The following is a 23,537-nucleotide window of genomic DNA, read 5'->3' on the forward strand; positions in this document are numbered from 1 at the left end:
GTTGATCAAGAAGACAAGCGGGCGGTATGCTGACGAAATCCTCGCTGTAACGACGTTCGTGACAGGAGATTTTGCTGAAACCATAAGGCAAGTTACGGATTAATTTTGTGCTAGCGTGAAATGCTTCAAGTAATTGGGGGATGTGTGTTTTCACAGCATAGCTGATCTAAGGAGAACTCCAGAGACAGTTGATGCACGGCAGTTAAACTGTCACTCAAGTGCCTCACGCGATGCTGTAACCGTCATTCCTTCCGCTCAGCTGTTTGTCAAGCAGCAGGGCCGATCACGTCATGACGTATTCGACGTGAACAACACGAAGCCATTTTGTGACGAACATTCCGTCCATTGCAGCACATCAAATCTGAGGTAAATAAAACGCGCGAAGGTATTTCCTTCACATTTTCTTTTAATAAAGTGATACAAGCTTGAAATAAAAGGAGCTTTTCTTCTTATTTTGACTCAGCAAAGCTGACGATTAATAACAACAAGACTCATTATATTGGCAAAAAGTTTCTCTAGTATATATGAAACGTTTTCTTCCATATTTACTCAATTCAGTTATTGGCAAAAAGAAAGACTTTCTCTAATTATATTAGAAATGTTTTTATTCTCATATTTACAAAGAATTCTAATAATTCAAAATTGATTTGTTTATTAAAAAAGAGGCTTCAGAAACCACTCTGGAAGACATGACCAGTGAATCAAACTTCAATGCTCCAGCATTTTTTCTAAATGAGCCTGGTAAACCGGTCATGAAATGGCGCAGCTGGTACAGGTCATTCGAAAATTATTTAATTGCCATCAATGGTAAGAAGTTCGATGCTGAAAGGAAAACAGCAATTCTTGTTGGGCTGTTGGGGGTGGCAGGGCAAGAAATTTTTTATAGTCTGCCAGAGTACGAACCACCACCGGGCCAGTTCATTCCATTAGATGAATTCCAGGAAGCTGTCAAGAGATTGGAAAGACAATTTGATGAGGAGGAAAACATAATGGTGGGCAGACACCGATTCACTATGAGAAAACAAGCTGAAAGCGAAAATGTATAGGAGTACATAGCAGCTTTGAGAGTGTTGGCAACCAAGTGTGACTATCAAGACAGGGTTGATGAGTATATACGCGACCAGTTAGTCTTCCACTGTTATGAAAGAAAAATACAAGAGAGGCTATTAGCATGCAAAAGACCAACCCTATCAGAAGCTATTGACATTGCAAAGGGTATTGAAAGGTCATTGGAAGGGTCAAGAGAAATAACTGGAGCAGCAAACAAAAATTCCAATGTGTATTTAGTAAATGAAAAAAAGAAGAGAGAAAATGTTACTTTCAACAAATTTAAAACGCATGGAAATGTTAATACATCTCAATTTGTATGTTATAGATGTGGCTCACACAATCACAAGGCTGATTCCTCGAGTTGCCCAGCATTGGGGAAGAAATGCACAAGATGTCTAAAGGTAGGGCATTTTGCGGGGGTATGTGGCACTTTTGGCCAAAAACGATTTACGCCATCAAAGGTAAACTATGTAGAAGAGTTTGATGAGAATATGTGTTCTAATATCGTACTTACAATTGAGGAGGAATACAAAAATATTAAAGGACCATTAGGGGTGGCGACTGTAGGAGAGGTTCAAATTACCATTATGGCGGATTCTGGTTCGCCAATTACAATAGTTTCCGACAAGAAATTCCTTCAGTGTTGGCCACAGGTGGATTTGAATGAATCTGATGTCAATCCCAAAGCATTTGGGGAATCAGAGAGCAATATATTTGGGTACTTTCAAGACATACTAAATATCAAAGGTCGATGTGTGAACACAAAAATGTATGTGGCAGAACGCGGCAGAGACATTGTGGGATGGAGAGACTTGGCAAAATTAAAAAATAATTTTGAAGCCTGGGGCTGAAGACCCCATTGTACTAGACGAGGGGTTTGTACCAAGTATAAATGTGTCTGCAATAACATGCAATAATGAAAGCATAACCACCATCCTTAGTAAATATGACTCTTTGTTCGAAGACAGAGAAGGCTGTGTAAGAGGCTTTGTACATAAGATAATTCTAAAAAAAGATGCGGTACCTGTAAGACATAAAGTAAGATCTCTACCCCTAACTGTCAAAAATGATTTAAAATGTGTTCTAGAACGACTAGTCAGCGAAGGAATTATTGAACCAGCAGATTGTGCTGAATGGATTTCGGGGACCGTTTTGATAAAAAAAGAGGAATGGTGAGTTCCGCCTGTGTGCAGACCTCAGGTCACTCAATAAGAATATTCTTATAGATTGTTTTCCCCTTCCCAGAATTCAAGAGATCTTAGCTGCTACTGCAGGTTCTAAATTTTTTTCCCTTATCGACCTCAGGTCAGCGTACCATCAAGTTAAGCTTGATGAGGAATCCAAGGAGTTGACCACATTTATCACACCCTTGGGAGCTTACAGATATGTACGATTGCCTTTTGGATTGGCGTCCTCTGCAAGTGTCTTCCAAAAGCTAATGGAGAACATGTTTGGGCAGATGAAAGGTGTACAGAAGTTTCAGGATGACATTCTCATCCACGCTGAATCTGTAAGTGAACATAATGTCATTCTGGAGAAGGTACTTGGTAAGTTGAAGGAAAGGGGTATGACGGTTTCAAAGAATAAATGTGAATTCCTTAAGACTGAGGTAGAATATCTGGGCCATGTAATTAGCAAGGATGGTATCAAACCCAAAATGAATTTAGTCAGGGCAATTTTAGAAGCCCCCAAACCAGAAGACAAAGATTCGCTGAGATCTTTTTTGGGGCTCAGCGAATACTATTCGAGATTTATAGAAAACCACGCTGAAGTGGTTGAGCCCCTGAGAGCCCTTTTGCGCAAAGGTGAGCATTTTAAATGGGAAACACAACATGAGGAATCATTTGCAGAAATCAAAAGGTCTATTTTAAATGCCCCCACTCTAAAACCATTTGATACAAAAGGTACCAACATTATTACTGTAGATGCTAGCTCTGTGGGTATAGGCGCAGTTTTCCCTCAGAAAGTCAGTAAACAGGTTCATTCAGTAGCGTTCATTTCACGCAGATTGACAGAGGCAGAGAAGAATTACAGTACCATCGAGCGAGAAGCACTCGCATGTGTTTGGGCGGTGGACAAACTGAAAATGTATTTATGGGGGAAGGATTTCGAATTAGTTACCGACCATAAGCCGCTCACGTATATGTTTGATGGGTATGGCAGAGGTAACGGTAAGGCCTGAGCCAGGCTGGTGAGGTTGTTGGCAAAACTGCAAGAATATAATTTCACTATCAAACACATAGCTGGCAGGGACAATATTCAAGCAGATTTTCTTTCAAGACTACCCACTGAAAGTGTCGAGGCGCAGAACGAAGATGACACTGAGTGTGTAGTCTCATCCATATCCAACATTAGTGTATCAGGAAATGCTACGTCAGAAAAAGAATGGTTGGAAGCCATGAATACTGATTTTGTTTTATTGAAGGTTAGAGAATTCATGTCCCACAAATGGCCCCAAGTTCGTAATTTTTCACATGAATTCAAAACCTTCTTCCAAGTGTCAGAAGAACTAAGTTGTGTTGATGGGTTTTTAATGAGGGGCGATTTATTAGTTCCCCCATTTAAACTTAGGAACAAATTGATATCTACTGCCCACAGTACTCATTTGGGTGCCACTATGACCAAAAAGAGGCTAAAGGAACAATACTGGTGGCCTCAGATGGACATTGATGTAAATTTATATGTGGAGAAATGTATTGTGTGTATTAGATCTGACAAGCACTGGACGCCAAGAGTTCAGGAGATGCAGTTGGTATCCATCCCGAACTCAGCATGGTTCAAAGTCGCCATTGACATGGCAGGACCATTTCAGGTGTTGGACCAGGATTCCAGATTTCTCATTGTTATGAGTGACTACTACAGCAAATGGATATACCATAAGTTCGTTCCGACTATTGACTCAGACTCTGTCATTGACTTTTTGGACACTTGTTTCTCCAGTGAAGGAAGCCCACGCATACTGGTGTCAGATATCAGGAAGCAACTTACTTCCAACAAAATGACAGAATTCCTTGATTCACATGGCATCAGGCAGGAGAAAACTCCCTTATACTCTCCTAAATCGAATGGGCAAATTGAAAGAGTGAACCGATTTATCAAGGACGGCATTCAATTAGCTAGAGCTTCAAATATTGAAGTAAAGAAATTTATTCAGGAAAGAGTATTTGCATACAATTCCACCCCAAACAGTGTAACAGGCTTTTGCCCATTTTTAGGTTTCGACTGCAAAAAGCTGCGCAAGCAGCTTTTGCGCAGGAGAAATCTTATGAGAACTGTAGTGTGGCTTTGGTTCGGCCCTCGTCATTGATTGGCTGGCTCCGTAAACGGAGCCTTGCCATTGGACGAGGGGCCTGTCCGTCAATGCCGGACCAGACACGGGGGCGTTCCCGAGATTCTTTTCCTTTTGCCGACGTCACGCGACGCCGGGAACGCCCCCGAGTCTGGTCCGGCATTGCCGGCACTACTGCGTCTCTTCTCCCCCGTTTCCCGCCCCGTGACTGGCCGGCCGGCCAATCCTAGCGCGGCCGGCCGGAAGTGCCCGCCCCCCGCAGCCCGGGGGAAGAAGGAAGACGGCAAGCAGTATGGCGGCGCCCGCGGGGCTCCCGTGGCCTGGAGGGAACCGCCGCCGTCGACGTTGCCGGTCTCCCATGCCGAAGAGGGAGACCGGAGAAGTGCCAGAGAGATTTTCGACGTTGCCGGTCTCCCATGCCGAAGAGGGAGACCGGAGAAGTGCCGCCGTCGCAAGGTGCAGGTGAGTCGATTGGTTTTTTTGTATTTTTTTTTCCCCTCCTCTCTTCCCCTGCCTTCCTGCCCCAACCTCTCTCCCCCTGTCTCCTACCTTCACTCGTCATGTCCTCCCCGCCTTCCTCGTCTCCGGCCGGGCTCCCGGCTGCTGCTCTGGAGGCCTGAGAGGTGGAGCCCTGTCCGGGGAGTTCCCTGCACCGGCATGTACGTGCAGACACGAGCCGGGCCTCGGGGGTCTGCTGGTGTGCAGAGTGCAGAGTGGAGCTTCAGAGTGAATTGGGAATGTTCACTGCGGGACAACTTAAACCCACAATGTATCAGCCAGGCGCAGGCCAACTGAGTAAAATATGCATATAGAACTGTAATAAGGCTGGCCTGCAAAATATTAGGAAGCCAATGGCCACGCATGGCTCCCCCTCGGCTAATTTGCGGGGAACAGATTGTAATAGCTGAGGCTTTCCGCTGATTATCTTATCCAGGATCAATATTGCTAAAATCCAACCAGAAGCTAAACAAAGTCAGTTTCCCTTCATTGCACTGGGCCTTCTTCTGAGTAACAGATGGCTGGATGGGAATGGCTGCCTCGCAAGCGCTGTCCGTACTTGGTTAGTTAACTAGTTGGTGTTTGTGAACTATACAGATGGAGGGAAATTAATGTTAGAATTGCAATTTAGTAGCGGACACGAGCAGCATTTTCTCAGTGTCTGTCACGGTACATTCTTGGATTGGATGTGGGACCAGTGAATACAGCGCTGCAGTGTTTCGACACAGCCGTAACCAATGTTGCGGCAAATGGAGGTGAATTGAGGTTCTCGCCTTCTCTTCTTTTGGCGGGTGTGGGTGTGCACTGAAAGTGACCAGCGTTGATATACCCTTTCACTTGTGTTTAACAGAGGGCTTTGGTGAATTTCAGTATCTGTGGATGTGAGCACCGGCTGTGTTGCTGGGTTTCTCTGTTCCTGGGTGATTTATGACCGAGGTGCACATTTCGGGGCTGTAAAATATGCACACAGGACGCTAATTGCCGCAATCGCTCTTAAAGTGTTGTTAGTGGGGTTTACAGTGAGTGCTCCCTGCTATTTTAAGGCATTATGCGATCCCGCTTGCGGGGGTAACCAGAGCTCGCCCCGGATACTAGGCATTCAGTTCTCGGTGGTGGAAGTTTGGGTCGGCCAGGCAGCTGTGGAAAAGGTTGAAATGTTTTTAAGGCTGATGTAAGACACTGCACCCTGTGGCTGGGTCCCGTGACGACAGGATGTTCGTCCGGGCCCTGTTGGGGGGGATGGGTGTGTGTATATCTCCGAGCCTCGTGGCCACGGTTTGTGCCCTGACCCGTGGGGAGCAAGCTGTTTAGTGGGCAGTATGAAAGAATTTAGTGGGCAGGCGAATGGTAATATGAGTGTGGGTCCACTTGTGCAGGGGCAAGGCATTCGTGCTTGGGACCTGAACGTGCTGGTTATCTTTGTGACCGGCTCTTGAAAAGCAGTGTGTGAATGGGGGGTGTGGACGCAATACCATGGTGCCTGGTTCCGTACACATAGAACCAGGCTGGCCCTTCGAGGCCCTAATGTACATGTGCCCTAGCCGACCATGGGGTGTATCACTGACATGAGGTAGCATGCGTGGGCCTGTGAGAGCGTGGTGCTTATGTGAGCGTAGGTTTATTTGTGCCTGGACCGTGCCTCAAATGCATGCGCTATTGGTATTGTAAATGACAATGCCATTTATTTATCTGTTTTCAAAACCAACACATAAATAAAAATGTTGTCATTTACAATGCCAATAGCTCCAACTTTTGCAAAGGCGAAACCGTTGCATTGTAAATGCTTGTTCTAATGAGGGGAAGGAGATGTGATAATGACATTGTGCCTAAAATTGAAGGGTTTGAGTCAAGATTGCCCGAACCAGTGGTCATAAGAGATGAACAGATGGCAGTTAAGCAGAAGATTGTTGAGAACCAGGTCAAAGCCAAACGCTATCACGACATGGTACATAAAGGTGTTAACAAGGAGTTTAACAAGGGTAATTGGGCACTTGTAAAAAGACATGATGGGCAACGTAAGGGAGAATCCAAGTACTATGAACCCGAGGAGGTGGTTGAGGTGACAGAAAGTGCCATTTGTTTGAGATTTCTGGGTTGGCGCAACAAGAGTGACGCCATATGTTTGAGCAAAAGCCAGGCAGAATTATGGTTTGAGGGTCTCAAAAACGAAGATCTAGGTGGCAGGGAATTCTCATGGTTGAATACTTATTCAGGTGAAATTGATAAACAAATTGATGTTTCACAAAGTAATTCACTATCACGTTGTGAGCCAGTTAACTGTGACATGGAGGAAATGTTTAGAGATGATGAAAGTAATGCCAGATCTGATATTGTAGAGAGGCATGGCGAGGGCAGCGTTGCAGAGAGACAAGCCATCACTGACTATGTATCTGATCCAAAACCCAGTACCTCCTGGGTATCCGGGGAAGTAAATGCTAAATGTCATGGAGGTTGGGAGGGTACCTGTACCCGGTCGGGGAGAATATCTAAGTGGCCAGCTGGCCTAAAGGACTATGTGGTGACGGTCTAGTCTCCGCTGGCCGGAACCGGAAGGGCGCTAGCGGAAGCGGAAGGCGGCCATCTTTGCTGGAGCCGACCGCAACACATAGCAGCGGTGTTTCCCGGCGCTCCGGGTCGAATAAAGAATAACTTACCCTCAAAACCTCGAGTGGCCTTCATTATTCAGACCTCCACAGTGGCGACGAGTGGTGCTCTCCACGACGGCTCTTGAATCTCACTGAGCCCGCCGTGGTGCCGAGAAAACACGCTAAGGACGTTCCGCCCTTGAGAAGCATGTCCATACCGACCCGGAGCGCGGCAGGGGGCGGCGTGAACAGCCGGTGCAACCCGCTTCCTCCCCAGAGGTGTCTGCAGCCCAAGAGGCTACTGGAGCAGCCAAGCCTGGTCAAAAACAGAGTGTCCAGACATAAGAGACCGGCGAAGGGTCTACTGCTTGACACACGTGCTCCCTCCAAAGTGGGTCTGGGACCATTCACAATATCAAGGCCGGATGAGCCTAGAAGAGCACGCGGCTTGCGTGATAATTCCCAGAGTAACACTCGGTCTTCCCCAGGAGGAGGTGAGAAGGGGGACGCAGTGATAAGGCCCCTTGCAGTCAGTGAGGAGGGGCACGCTACCTCGTGGCATTGAGCTCCATGCAAAGCTGGCGGAGCAACTAGTCCACAGGGGACGGTCGGAGAGTGAAGGTGGGGCAGGGCCACGTGCCCATCGAGCCACAGCCGCAGAGTCGGGGAGTGCGACGACTAGCGGAGGCAGTGGAGTTGACGCAGACCAACGCCAAGCTCCAGGCAGCCCTCCCAATCGCGACAACCCAGTTCCAGCTAACCCCAACTTGGTCAGGAAAATGGCGACGCAATCCACGACTCTCACGCAAATGGTACCGTTTCTTTCTTCCAGAGGGGAGCCGGCGATGCCCTGGGAAGACTGGAAGAGATACTTCCAGAACTATTTGGAGGCACTAGAAGAGGAAAGCGGAGCGGCTTATTCAAGTAAGCGGAGGTTGAAAATACTGTTGCATAACTTGGGGCCGGAAGGCATAAGAGTGTTGGACACCACCGTAAAAGGAGAGAGAGACGATACCGATGATGATGTTTTCAAACACGCTGTTTCAGACCTGGACGCACACTACAGACCCGTGGTGTGCGTGGCAATCGACAGGCACAGCTTTTTCCACAGGAAGCAGGGAGGAGGTGAGACAGTAGATGAGTATGTGTCAGCGCTCCAAAAACTAGCCCTCACATGCAAATTTGGACCTCTCCACGATGAGCTCATCCGCGATCAAATCATCATGCACACGACGAGCACGCACGTCCAAGAGAAGCTGTGGGTGAATGGTGACGCACCCTTGAAGGAGGTTGGGCCATGGTGAAGAAAGCTGAGATGTCAAAAAGGTGTGCGCAAGCAGCTAGAAAAGACGAGGTGGGCGCTCAGACGGTTTGCAGAATCATGACGAACCATAGAGGATAGAAGACCAAGCAAAAAGACACGATAAGGAGTCAAGACAACAAGAAAGGTCCACAACAGTCCGGTGGAACAGCCTAGAAAGCAGGAAGAGGCGGCAGGCCAAGCTGTTACCGGTGTGGGAGCACAGCGCATTTGGGGAACGACAAGGCATGCCCTGCATTCAGAGCAAAATGCGCATACTGCAATACCTTCGGTCACTATGAGAAGGTATGTCGTCGCAAGCCAAGAGGAACCACAGTCAGGTACGTGGACCAGGAACAACAGGAAGAAGAGGCAAGCCGAACGGACGAGGACGACCAGCAGGAGTTTCTATACATAGATGCTCAAATACTAGACATAGAAGGCACGGAATCGGACAAACCTAAATTGGACATGCAGATAGGAGGAGTGCCCATAGAAATGATTGCGGACAGCGGAGCACCCATCACCATAATACAAAGACAGGTGTGGGACAGAGAATTCGTGGCGAAGGTGAAGGAAGAACTACGTCCAATGGATTTACGACCAGTCACGTATACGGGGCAAAGGATACCAATGTTAGGGTACTGCCCTTTGCTGTTTGAGTTCAGGGGTCGTCAAGCCATGTGTACGCTGCACGTGGCGGAGAAAGGACCGTCGGTGCTCAGTTGGAAGGACCAGGGAGAGTTAGGGATACAACTTAACCCTGGTGGAGTGGAGAAGATTCTGTTGATGGACATGGAACAGAGATGTGATACCAAAGCATGGCGCAGGGAGTACCCCAAGGTGTTCGGAGGACAAATAGGGGAACTGGTCAAATACCAACACCTCATCAAGTTGAAAGAAGGAGCCACGCCAGTTGTGCACAAAGTAAGGAACATTCCGCTCAGATGTCGGGAGGCAGTCCAGGCGGAACTGGACAGGCTGGAAAAAAGCGGTGTCATATAAGCCATAGAGAGCTCGGAGTGGCTCTCGCCCTTGGTGGTGGCCCAAAAACCGAATGGGAAGGTGAGGCTATGCATCGATCTGAGGGAATTGAACAAAAACATATTGGTTGACAAATTCCCTCTTCCCCGCATCAATGAGATGTTGGCAAAAACGAAAGGCATTAGGTGGTTCTCCACGTTGGACTTATCCTCAGCTTACCACCAGGTGAGACTCCATCCATCATGCAGCCACCTCACGTCTTTCATCACACCTTTTGGTTGCTACAAATTTGTTAGGATGCCATTTGGGTTGGCGTCTGCAGCTGCCGTGTTCCAAAATCTAATGCATAGACTCTTCAGGAAAATGGGTGGTGTCCAGTTTTTCCAAGATGACATCCTGGTCATGGGAATGTCCAAACAGGATCACAATGAGAAATTGCATCAGGTTCTGCGCACCCTGCAGGCAAACGGATTGACAGCAGAATGGTCCAAGTGCAAGCTGGGGGTGCCATCAGTAACGTACCTCGGTCATGAGGTGAGTGAGAGAGGCATAGAGCCAAAGAGGGCCAACATGCAAGCAATTGTGGACGCGCCAGCCCCAGAGAAGAAGGAGGATGTCAGATCATTCCTGGGGATGGCGGAGTACTATAGCAAATTTATTCCCAACTTCGCCACAAAAACTCATTGCATGCGCCAACTACTGAAGGAGAAGAAATGGTTTCCAATGGCAGGAGGCAGAACAGGAAGAATTCACCAAGCTGAAGCAAGAACTCAGTACTACGATACCGTTGACAGGGTTTGATCCTGATTCTTATTCTGTCCTCACCACTGATGCCAGTGAAAAAGGTCTTGGGGCAGTGCTGTGCAGAAGTCGGAGAAGGGAGAGATGTCCACCATCAGTTTTGCTTTGAGGTCCTTGGCGCCGAATGAAGAAAAGTTCAGCGTCATTGAGAAAGAGATGCTGGCGGTGGTGTGGGGCATGGAGAGATTCAGGCAATATTTGTGGGGAGCAAAATTCCTAGTGAGAACTGACCACAAGCCCTTGGTAAAAGTATTGACATCATGTGGCCACGCCCACACCACTCCCAGAATAGCCAAAATGACATTGAGACTTTTGGACTTTGTGTATGATGTGGAGCACATACCAGGGCCACAAAATAAGGTGGCCGACTTCCTGAGCCGGGCGGCTGCAAAGGAAAGAACCGACATGCAAGAGACCCCGAATTGGGATGGTTATGTGGTGGCCACCGTTCAGGACATGGAAGGAGTATTAAGTGCCCAAGAATGGGAAGAGGCGTACAAATTGGACGATGATCTGGAAGCAATTAAAGGGTATGTCGTCCATGGGTGGCCCGAGAAGAGACATCTTAAAGAAACATTACGGAGGTACTGGGAAGTGCGGGATGAGATATCGCTGGGAGAGAATCCCGTGTTCCTGTTAAGGGGCGACAAGGTGGTGCCCCCCCAAGGGGTGATAGACCATTTAATGGCATTGCTGCATGAAGGACATCAGGGAATCACGAAGACCAAAGCCCTGGCTAGATAGATGTACTGGTGGCCAGCCATCGACTCCCAGGTGGAGAAATATGTAAGGCAATGTGAATCGTGCGCAAGGGCAGACAAATCCCAGAGTGTAATGAGACCTCCATTCGGGCGATTCCCTATACCAGAAGGACCCTGGGAGATGGTGTCCATAGACATCATGGGACCCATTCTAGACAAGGAAGGACTACAAAAATATGTGGTAGTGTTGATAGACAAGTATTCCAAATGGCCGGAGATTGATGTGCAGGAAGCTATGGACACGGAAGCTGTCATATCCTTCCTAAGAAATGCGTTCCTCAAGGAAGGAATCCCAAAGGTGATCATTTGTGACAATGGTCCTCAATTTACGTCTGCAAAATGGGAAGCGTTTGTGTCAAGGAATGGCATTGAGGTCAAACAAGTTCAAGTTCGGGCATTTGTATAGCGCACTACTCACCCAGAGGGTCTCAAGGCGCTAGAGGAAGGGTATATTATTTGTCGAATAGCCAGGTTTTCAGTTCTTTTCTGAAGGAGATGTGGTTCTGAGTAAGGCGGAGGTGGGTGGGGAGTGAGTTCCAGGTCTTGGCAGCCAGGAAGGAGAAGGATCTGCCACCCACGGTAGATTTCCGGATGCGCGGGACTGCGGCGAGTGCTTGATTCGACGATCTTACCTTGACCAGCGTGTGGCGCTATTTACGAGTAGGGTGTGTGCAGTAGCAGTCTGTTCGTTTTTACTCTCCCGTTTTTGTATTTGAGTTTATTTTAATTTTGGGCACTTATTCCTTGATTTTAAAATTGCCTGGCCCACATACCCTCATCTCTGTCATCTCTACTTGAACCCTAATTGGTACAACTCACCGCTCTTTGCGGGTCCTTCGCCCTGCCTCGAGGCGGCCATCTTTGGTGAGTGGGAGCAGCGTGCATCAGTCCTTTCTCTACCTTGTTGGTTGAGTATATAGGTAGGCAACCTCGGTCAGCGCGGTCCTTGACCAGCGTGTGGCGCTATTTACGAGTAGTGTGTGTGCAGTAGCAGTCTGTTCGTTTTTACTCTCCCGTTTTTGTATTTGAGTTTATTTTAATTTTGGGCACTTATTCCTTGATTTTAAAATTGCCTGGCCCACATACCCTCATCTCTGTCATCTCTACTTGCACCCTAATTGGTACAACTCACCGCTCTTTGCGGGTCCTTCGCCCTGTCTCGAGGCGGCCATCTTTGGTGAGTGGGAGCAGCGTGCATCAGTCCTTTCTCTACCTTGTTGGTTGAGTATATAGGTAGGCAACCTCGGTCAGCGCGGTCCTTGACCAGCGTGTGGCGCTATTTACGAGTAGTGTGTGTGCAGTAGCAGTCTGTTCGTTTTTACTCTCCCGTTTTTGTATTTGAGTTTATTTTAATTTTGGGCACTTATTCCTTGATTTTAAAATTGCCTGGCCCACATACCCTCATCTCTGTCATCTCTACTTGCACCCTAATTGGTACAACTCACCGCTCTTTGCGGGTCCTTCGCCCTGTCTCGAGGCGGCCATCTTTGGTGAGTGGGAGCAGCGTGCATCAGTCCTTTCTCTACCTTGTTGGTTGAGTATATAGGTAGGCAACCTCGGTCAGCGCGGTCCTTGACCAGCGTGTGGCGCTATTTACGAGTAGTGTGTGTGCAGTAGCAGTCTGTTCGTTTTTACTCTCCCGTTTTTGTATTTGAGTTTATTTTAATTTTGGGCACTTATTCCTTGATTTTAAAATTGCCTGGCCCACATACCCTCATCTCTGTCATCTCTACTTGCACCCTAATTGGTACAACTCACCGCTCTTTGCGGGTCCTTCGCCCTGTCTCGAGGCGGCCATCTTTGGTGAGTGGGAGCAGCGTGCATCAGTCCTTTCTCTACCTTGTTGGTTGAGTATATAGGTAGGCAACCTCGGTCAGCGCGGTCCTTGACCAGCGTGTGGCGCTATTTACGAGTAGTGTGTGTGCAGTAGCAGTCTGTTCGTTTTTACTCTCCCGTTTTTGTATTTGAGTTTATTTTAATTTTGGGCACTTATTCCTTGATTTTAAAATTGCCTGGCCCACATACCCTCATCTCTGTCATCTCTACTTGCACCCTAATTGGTACAACTCACCGCTCTTTGCGGGTCCTTCGCCCTGTCTCGAGGCGGCCATCTTTGGTGAGTGGGAGCAGCGTGCATCAGTCCTTTCTCTACCTTGTTGGTTGAGTATATAGGTAGGCAACCTCGGTCAGCGCGGTCCTTGACCAGCGTGTGGCGCTATTTACGAGTAGTGTGTGTGCAGTAGCAGTCTGTTCGTTTTTACTCTCCCGTTTTTGTATTTGAGTTTATTTTAATTTTGGGCACTTATTCCTTGATTTTAAAATTGCCTGGCCCACATACCCTCATCTCTGTCATCTCTACTTGCACCCTAATTGGTACAACTCACCACTCTTTGCGGGTCCTTCGCCCTGTCTCGAGGCGGCCATCTTTGGTGAGTGGGAGCAGCGTGCATCAGTCCTTTCTCTACCTTGCTGGTTCAGTATATAGGTAGCCCTGTCAACGCGCAGCGGTCACGCGCAGCGGGGACGCCGAATTGACGCCGGAGTTACGCCAGAGTTCAGCCCGTCTGTGCCCGTCCGGGCCCAGACGGGCCTAGGGCCTGTCATCATGCCCGTTCCTCTGGCGCCTCCTACCAACAGGTTACGATATGGGAGGGATGTTCTTATCTCCTATCGTTCGCCCCACCCTACCAGTTGTTGTTTTGCACAGGAGGGAACCTTTCCTTTCCTACCGTGTAGAGCCTGTCTGTCCGGCCAGAATTTAGTGGCGGGGAAATCCGCCCTTTCCATGGCTCTATTAAACTGCCGGTCCTTGCCGAGTCATGCCATTGAAATTAATTCACTCATCTTGGATCACGAGCTCGATGTGTTGTTTCTTACCGAGACTTGGCTCTCATCCAGCTTCGGCCCTGATATGGTCAGAGCACTCCCTCCAGGTTTTCTTATATCCCACCTTGATAGACCTATAGGGAGGGGAGGAGGCATTGCTATCCTTTTCAGAGACACGCTGGCTTGTAAGATTCAGATCGGAGGGGTGACTGATTGTGAGAGCTGTCAGTTTTCCCTTCGTCTTTCACCTACAGTGTCCTTGGCAGGCTTGCTGATTTATCGCCCTCCTGGACCCTTGGGAAATTTCCCTAACTCTCTCCTAGAAACTACCGCACTTCTTGCTTCCTCATCTGCCAATTTTGTCCTTCTCGGGGACCTCAATATCCATCTTGATGACCCCACCAATGTCGTGGGTGTAGATCTTCTCGAGGACCTCAAATCTTTTGGAATCAATTTGGCCAACTCGGGCGCGACCCATGAGAAGGGCCACTTGCTAGATCCCATACTTTCAAATCTGGACTATCTCAATTCATCTCCGGCTTTTGCCCTGCCTTGGACAGACCATTTTTTGGTGTCCGCAAAGTGGCAATTTGATAGTCCAGTAGCGGTGGCCCCAAGGGTTCAAATCTTGGAAAGAGCCTGGTCGAGGCTCATAGTTGATTCCTGGGCGGCACACCTGGAGGCTACGCTACCCCCTCGGGGAGTCAACCCGATCAGTGCTGATGCCAATTTTTACATCTGGCTCTCGGACTCGTTGGACACCCTCCTTCCAAAAAAGAAACAACTTACGAGGGGGAAGAGAGTGGGTTCGGCGCCTTGGTATTCGTCTGAATTGAGGACCCTGAGGAAGGGATGCAAGAGGCTAGAGCGGTCCTGGAGAAGAGACTGGAGTGAAACGAGCCGGAAACAATATCGTGCGGCTCTGAGCAGTTATAAATCTGCTATTCGGGTGGCAAAATCGGGATTCTTTGAAGAGAGAATAGGCTCTGCGGCCAACTCTTCCAAAGAGTCGTTCAGGGTCATAAAGGAACTACTGAATATCCCCGAACCTCAGGTCATCCACGAGGACCCACGCAAAAAATGCATAGAATTGGCCTCCTTTTTTAAATCCAAAATCGACAACATACTGGCTTCCCTTCCCCGCCAGGGGGAGGCTTCTTCCTTGGATGATAACTTCAGTTCCCAACTTAGGATGCGATCAGTGGAGCTGGCCTCTCTCGGTCCGGTCACTACGGAGGAAGCTCTCTCGGTTTTGAGGACCATGAAGAGTGGTTCCCCGAAAGACCCAGCACCTATTAAATATCTTAAACAGGTGGCTTCTACCATCGGCGGCCCAGTGACGGACCTTATAAACTTGTCCCTCACTCAAGGGATAGTCCCCCCCAGTTGGAAAGGGGCGGTGGTTAAGGCTCTTTTGAAAAAGCCTAACCTGGATCCCGCCGACCTCGCCAACTTTAGGCCGATCTCCTTGCTGCCGGGTATTAGTAAGGTGGCTGAGAAGTTGGTAAACAGTCGCCTGTCGGACTTCCTGGAAGCTAACTCCCTCCTGGGCGATTCCCAAACGGGTTTTCGTCCCGGTCAGGGGACTGACACCGCCCTGTTGGCGGTCGTGGAGAATGCAAGGAGCATTTTGGATTCGGGGGGATCAGTGGCAGTGATCCTCCTGGACCTCAGTGCTGCTTTTGACACCGTGGACCATCAGGTGCTTCTCCAACGGCTGTCGGGGGTGGGGGTCACCGGTGTGGCTCTCAAATGGTTTGCTTCCTTCTTGGAAGGTCGGACATTTGAGGTGTGGGAAGGCCATGAAAAATCATCTACAATCCCTCTCCAGTGTGGGGTGCCACAGGGCTCTTCATTGAGCCCTACCTTATTCAACATTTACATGGCCCCCCTGGAGAGTGTGGTACTGCCGCTGGGTATTAAAATCATCAGCTACGCTGATGATACTCAGCTGGTGGTTGGCCTTTCCCAGTCGGCGCATCATCCCGACCGGCTGCACTCGTGTCTGGAGAAGATCTACACGTGGATGTGCAGCTCAGCGCTAAAGTTGAACGGCTCCAAGACGGAACTCATGTTGCTGGGGAACTCCTCTCCATCTTTGTCCCCCAGCAGCTGGCCTGACTGTCTGGGACCGGTACCCACCCCCAAGCAGGAGATCAAGAGCTTGGGGGTGTGGCTGGAGCGGGGCCTTTCGTTTAAAACGCATGCTAAAAAGACTGCTGGCGTGTGTTTTGGCCTGCTCCGCTCAGCCCGGAAGATATTACCTTTGCTCCCAGCATCCACTAGGAGGCTTCTCATCCAGGGATTGATCATCTCGCGGCTGGATTTCAGCAACGCGTTATTCCTGGGTGCACCTGAATCTACCCTGAACAAACTGCAGCAAGTGCAGAATGCTGCCGCCAGGCTCTTGACGGGTCTCCCCAGGCGTCAGTCTGCTCGCCCGGCGCTGAGGGCTCTGCATTGGCTCCCTGTTAGGGACAGGGTGAAATTCAAATCACTCTGTATAGCCCATAAAGTTCTGCATGGGGTAGGCCCACCTATTCTGGGGGAGATGGTCCAGCCTTACAAGGCTCCTCGCTCTCTTCGCTCCGACCATCAACATCTTCTTCAGGTCGGGAGGGTGAAGAGGGCTAGAACTGGTGGCAGATGGTTTTCGATAAATGTGGCCACTTTGTGGAATTCACTGCCCCTACAACTTCGTTCGGAAGCTAGTCTTCTCCGGGTCCGCAAACTTTTAAAGACGTTTATGTTTTCTGCTTAAACCCTGCATTATTCTTTGGTAGTGTTATTATCTGGCGAGCGCTGGGATGCCTATTTGGTAACCAGGCGCTATACAAAACTCAGAATAATAATAATAATAATTGGCGGGTGGGTTTGTAGAAGGACAGTCGAGTGTTGAGGCATTCGGGTCCTAGATTGTAGAGGGCCTTGTGAGCATGGGTGAGAAGGCGGAAAGTAATTCTTTTGTTGACGGGAAGCCAGTGGAGGTCTTTTAGATGTCCTGTGATGTGATCTTGGCGCGGGATGTCTAATATGAGTCTTGCTGACGCGTTTTAGATGCGCTGGAGTTTTTTCTGTAATTTTGTTGTGATTCCGGCGTATAGTGAGTTCCCATAGTCCAGCCGACTCGTGACCAGTGCGTGGGTGACAGTTTTTCTTGTCTCGCGGGGGATCCAGCGGAAGATCTTTTTGAGAATGCGAAGTACGTTGAAGCAGGAGGACGAGACGGCGTTGACTTGTCTGGACATCGAGAGAGAGGAATCTAGGATGAAGCCGAGGTTACGTGCATGGTCTGTGGGTGTGGGTGCTGTGCCCAGAGCGGAAGGCCACCAAGAGTCGTCCCAGGCTGAGGGGGAAGATCCTAGGATGAGCACCTCCGTTTTGTCTGAGTTGAGTTTTAGACGGCTTTGTTTCATCCATTCGGCAACTTCTTTCATGCCTTCGTGAAGATTGGTTTTGGCGGTGTTGGGGTCTTTGGTGAGGGAGAGGATTAGCTGGTGTCGTCGGCGTAAGAGATGATGTTGAGGTTGTGTTGACGCGCGATGGAGGCGAGAGGACTCATGTAGACGTTGAAGAGGGTAGGACTGAGTGAGGATCCTTGAGGTACGCCACAGATGACTTCATGAGTAGAATGGGGGAAGTCGGACTCTGAGTTCTCCCGGCGAGGAATGAGATGATCCAGTCCAAGGCTTTTCCATGTATGCCGATGTTGCTGAGGCGTTGTATGAGGGTGCTGTGGCAGACTATGTCGAAAGCGGCGGAGAGTTCGAGTAGAATGAGGGCCACTGTTTCTCCGTTGTCCAGTAGTGTTCGGATGTCGTCGGTCGCTGCAATGAGGGCGGTTTCGGTGCTGTGTTTGGCTCGAAATCCAGATTGAGATGGATCAAGGGAGTTGTTAGATTCAAGGAAGGTGGGGAGCTGGCTGTTGACGGCTTTCTCGATGACTTTGGCAGGGAAAGGGAGGAGGGATATGGGTCGGTAGTTTTTCAGTTCTGAGGGGTCTGCTGTGGGTTTCTTCAGGAGGGCGCTGAGTTCGGCGTGTTTCCAGCTTTCTGGAAAAGTGGCAGAGTTGAACGAGCAGTTGATGACATTGCGGAGTTGGGGTGCGATGATGGAGTCAGCTTTGTTGAAGATGTGGTGGGGACAGGGGTCAGAAGGCGAGCCAGAGTGGATTGAGTTCATGAGGCGAATGGTGTCTTCAGTGGAGATTGGATTCCAGACGTTGAGGTTGTTAGATGGAGGAGTAGGATCTGAAGGGGGTGGGGTGGGTTGATCGTTGGGAGAATTCTCGAAGCTGTTGTGGATGTCGGCAATTTTGATGTAGAAGAAGGAGGATAGTGCATCGCAGAGGTCTTGGGAGGGAGTGATGTCGTTGGATGCTGCGGTGGGGTTGGTGAATTCTTTGACGATATTGAAGAGTTCCTTGCTGTTGTGAGTGTTGTTGTCGGGACGATCCTTGAATGCGGATTTCTTGGCGGATCGAATCATTTGGTGATGTTTGCGGGTGGCTGTCTTGAGGGAGGCCATGTTAACCGAGGTTGGGTTTTTTCTCCAATTCTTCTCCATGGTGCGGCATAGCTTTTTGGATTTTTTGAGTTCATCATTGAACCAGGGAGCCTTTTTGCTGGTTGATTTCATCTGGTGCTTTTTCAGGGGTGCTAATTCGTCTGCACTGTGGGTAATCCATAGCCTGAGGTTGGCGGCCGCTTGGTCTGGGTCCATTGAGAGGGTGGTAGGGTTTTGTTTGTGTGATGTGAGGAGTTGGTCGGTGGTGATTTTGTTCCAGTTTCTTCGAGGAATAGGTTGTGGGTGGTTGTGAGTCAGGGTGGTTTTGTAGCTGAAGTAAACGCAGCTGTGATCCGTCCAATGGAGAGCTGTAGTGCGATCGAAGGAGATGTGCTTGCTGGAGGTGAAGATAGGGTCGAGCGTGTGTCCGGCTGAGTGAGTGGGGGTGTCAACAAGTTGTTTGAGTCCGAGATTGGCCAAGTTGTCCAGAAGGGTGGTGGTGTTGCTGTCGTGTTTGTTTTCAAGGTGGTAGTTGAGGTCTCCTAGAAGAATGTAGTTCTCGGAGGCGAGGGCGTGTGGGCTGACGAAGTCCGTGATGTCATCGCTGAATTGAGTGCGGGTGCCTGGGGGCCTGTAAATGAGGGTGCCTCTTAGTGTGGTCCTGGGGTCGGTGTGGATCTGGAAGTGGAGATGTTCGGCGGTTGCAAGATTGTTGTCGGAGCTGGTTGTGATTTTGATGGTGTTTCTGTGGACGATGGCGAGGCCTCCTTCTGTTTGATTGGTGCGGTCTTTTCGGATAATCTTGTAAGCGTCCGGTATGGCTATGGCGATGTCGGGAGCGGATGATGTGTTCATCCATGTTTCAGTGAGGAAGGCGATGTCAGGTGACGCACTGTCGATTAGGTCCCAGAGTTCTGTTGCGTGTCTGTGGACCGAGCGGGTGTTGAGCAGGATGCAGTTTAGGTGGTTTGAGTCGGAGTTGTGTTTGGAGGATGTGGATTTGGTGAGGGTTCTGAAGCAGTTGAATTTGCAGGAGAGGCAGGCGAAAGGGCCGTGAGTGCGTCCTGGAGTAGCTTCGCAGCATTGTGGTGAGCGTCCGGGGTTGAGGGCGAGGAGAGTTGCGGCATTATATTTGATTTTCGTGGGCTGGGTGCAGCGGGGACCAGGGGGACTGGCGCTGGGCGCGGGCCAGGCGCAGACGGGCGTAGACGGGCTTACCTTTGGCGCACCTTCGGCGCGGCCGCAGCGCGTGGACGCTGCACGTTGGTTCATTTGCTTTAAATGGAGAGTGGAGGGGGGCGTAGCGTGGGAGGGTCAGCTGGGAGGCGGGATCTAGGTGCAGGGAGGGTCTGGGACGGGCCAAGGGATCACAACAAAATGGCTGAAAAATAAGCAAATGCTCCGACAACAAGAGCTCAATCTATGAGGAAGCGCTGTGGGGCAAATATTCTATCACGGCTGCACTTGTAGAGCGCTGCCTAAATAAATATTACAAAGCGCTACACACGATCTAATCTCCAAGCGCACCACAATGAAAGCGCTAGCGATAAGAAATGCGAGGCAAGTAGCGTTATCGAGCGCTGCACAGGTAGGTTTCAATTAACAATAGCAGTTGCCCAATTCAGCAAACAGGTCACGAGCGCTGCACAGAATGAGTTTCAATGACAATTGCAGTAGCACAAAAAGCGCACAGGTCACGAGCGCTGCACAGAATGAATTTGAATAATAGTCCCAGTAGCACAAATATGCACACCGGTCACGAGCGCTGCACAGATAGGTTTTAAATGAGAGTAGCAGTAAAGCATACGATACCACCAAGAGGGGGAGGTGAAGGGAGCGACCGCTTCTGCGTGGAGCAGGACGGTCACAGCTCTTCACGAGGGCAGGCGCAGGCTCTACCTCTGTGGGTGGGAGGGTCAGCTAGGAGGCGGGATCTAGGTGCAGGGAGGGTCTGGGACGGGCCAAGGGATCACAACAAAATGACTGAAAAATAAACAAATGCTCCGACAACAAGAGCTCAATCTATGAGGAAGCGCTGTGGGGCAAATATTCTATCACGGCTGCACTTGTAGAGCGCTGCCTAAATAAATATTACAAAGCGCTACACACGATCTAATCTCCAAGCGCACCACAATGAAAGCGCTAGCGATAAGAAATGCGAGGCAAGTAGCGTTATCGAGCGCTGCACAGGTAGGTTTCAATTAACAATAGCAGTTGCCCAATTCAACAAACAGGTCACGAGCGCTGCACAGAATGAGTTTCAATGACAATTGCAGTAGCACAAAAAGCGCACAGGTCACGAGCGCTGCACAGAATGAATTTGAATAATAGTCCCAGTAGCACAAATATGCACACCGGTCACGAGCGCTGCACAGATAGGTTTTAAATGAGAGTAGCAGTAAAGCATACGATACCCGCAAGAGGGGGAGGTGAAGGGAGCGACCGCTTCTGCGTGGAGCAGGACGGTCACAGCTCTTCACGAGGGCAGGCGCAGGCTCTACCTCTGTGGGTGGGAGGGTCAGCTAGGAGGCGGGATCTAGGTGCAGGGAGGGTCTGGGACGGGCCAAGGGATCACAACAAAATGGCTGAAAAATAAACAAATGCTCCGACAACAAGAGCTCAATCTATGAGGAAGCGCTGTGGGGCAAATATTCTATCACGGCTGCACTTGTAGAGCGCTGCCTAAATAAATATTACAAAGCGCTACACACGATCTAATCTCCAAGCGCACCACAATGAAAGCGCTAGCGATAAGAAATGCGAGGCAAGTAGGTCACGAGCGCTGCACAGAATGAGTTTTAATGACAATTGCAGTAGCACAAAAAGCGCACAGGTCACGAGCGCTGCACAGAATGAATTTGAATAATAGTCCCAGTAGCACAAATATGCACACCGGTCACTAGCGCTGCACAGATAGGTTTTAAATGAGAGTAGCAGTAAAGCATACGATACCACCAAGAGGGGGAGGTGGAGGGAGCGACCGCTTCTGCGTGGAGCAGGACGGTCACACACGCCCATATATCATCCCTCAGGAAATGGGCAAGTTGAACGTTTCAACAGGGTGATCATGGGCACCATTCAGGCGGCCATCAATGATGGATTGGACTGGGAGAAGGAGTTACCAAAAATGATATGGGCCTACCGGATCACTCCGGGTAGCACTGGTTACAGCCCATTCAAAGTGTTAAGGGGAAGAGAACCCTTCACAAAGGACAATGCCGTGTGGAGGAAGATGGTTGTGCAGAGCAAATGGTCTCCAGCGGTAGTCAAGAGAAACTTGGAAAGAGCCCAGGAAACATACACTGAACATTTCAATAAACAACATGGGGTCCAAGGAGTGACATTGGATAGAGGCGATTGGGCGAGAGTGAAAATACCCACTCTCAAGAGAAAAAGGGAAAGCAAGTTGACCCCACCCCTACAAGTACTAGAACCATATGCCCGATCTGCACTGCTAAGCGACGGTAAGGTGTGGTCGCAGGACAGGATGGCCAAATGTAGCAAGATCTTGAATTGGGGAACAGATGGAGGCGAGAAGATGGAGAATGTGGAGACGAGTGAGGAAGGAAGGGGTGGACAGATAGATGAGCAAGTAGATGAAGGCATGCAGCAAGTGGAAGATGGAACGGGAAACGAGAACGAGGAGGTCCGAGGACCTAAGGAAGAGAAAGAGGAAGGCAGAAGGGAAAATGGAACCGGAGAGGTCAGAGTGAAAGCAAGAACCGTGGAACGGACGTCAGAAGGACAAAGCAGTGAACAAGGCGAGGCAGTGAAGAGGACGAGAGCAGGAAGAAGGGTGAGAATTCCGGAGAGGTTCAAGGACTTTGAGATGGACTGAAAGTAAGACTTGTTGGTTGGTTAATGTTGGGTAAAGGGGGGAGATATGTGGTGACGGTCTAGTCTCCGCTGGCCGGAACCGGAAGGGTGCTAGCGGAAGCGGAAGGCGGCCATCTTTGCTGGCGCCGACCGCAACACATAGCAGCGGTGTTTCCCGGGGGTCCGGGTCGAATAAAGAATAACTAACCCTCAAAACCTCGAGTGGCCTTCATTATTCAGACCTCCACAGACTATGAGTTGTTGTAGACATTCACCTTTGTGTTTGATGTCGCAGGTCTAGTCTTCCTATCATTTTCCCCTGCACTTCCACCTTCCTGCTGTCGTGATTGGCCAATGTTATGATGCGTCATGGAATGCGATGTCAGTATTTATATGACGTCTACCCTGACCCCAATGTACTCTGTCACTTTCCGACAGCTGTTCCTTCCCTCCCGCAAGCTCGTAGTACCTGAATATACACTTTAAGAATTACGTCTACTTTTCCGTGTGTTCTTGAACTTCATGACACAACACGCAGTATCGTAATCTTCCCACTGCGCATGCGTAATAAAGTCATCTCCCCCACTGAGCTTGCGCAGTACTTGCCTGTGGGAGGCCTTGTGCGCATGCGCAGTGTGTTCGTGCGGGAGCCCCGCGCTAGAGCAGGGTCTGGTGAACAGGATCCCTTCTCTGTAGAGCGGCCGGGCTGCGCTAGGTCAGGCCTTCGTCATTACATATCAACGCCAACTGCCGAAAAGTACCTCTTTTGTCTTTGCGCATGCGCAGCGCGTCTCTCTGGCAGCCCTCGCATCACGCGTCAGTGCTTGTGCGCATGCGCAGTGTGTTCCTGCGGGAGCCGTGCGCTAGAGCACGGTCTGGTGAACAGGATCCCTTCTCTGTAGAGCGGCCGAGCTGCGCTAGGTCAGGCCCCAGTCATTTATTACATATCAACGCCAACTGCCGAAAAGTAACCTCTGAGCATGCGCAGTGCGGTGCAGAAGCAGGCGGTGCTGGCCGGTCTCCGGACCTCTTTTGTCTTTGCGCATGCGCAGCACGTCTCTCTGAAAGCCCTCGCATCACGCGTCAGTGCTTGTGTGCCTCTTGAGGCTGCGCCTCTGTAA

General features: G+C 49.7%; 1 long non-coding RNA gene across 2 annotated transcripts in view; it reads right to left on the reverse strand.

The window, feature by feature from the left end:
- Positions 1 to 23,428, reverse strand: part of LOC144770971 (uncharacterized) — an 88,855-nt gene extending 65,427 nt beyond the window's left edge. The window contains exon 1 of one of the 2 annotated variants that reach the window (XR_013599076.1): positions 23,178 to 23,428. This is a non-coding gene — a long non-coding RNA (uncharacterized LOC144770971). The other variant, XR_013599077.1, reaches the window with a different exon arrangement.
- Between the last annotated feature and the right edge of the window lie 109 nt (positions 23,429 to 23,537).

The sequence above is a fragment of the Lissotriton helveticus genome, chromosome 7, assembly GCF_964261635.1.
Source record: "Lissotriton helveticus chromosome 7, aLisHel1.1, whole genome shotgun sequence".
Taxonomy (NCBI): Eukaryota; Metazoa; Chordata; class Amphibia; order Caudata; family Salamandridae; genus Lissotriton; species Lissotriton helveticus.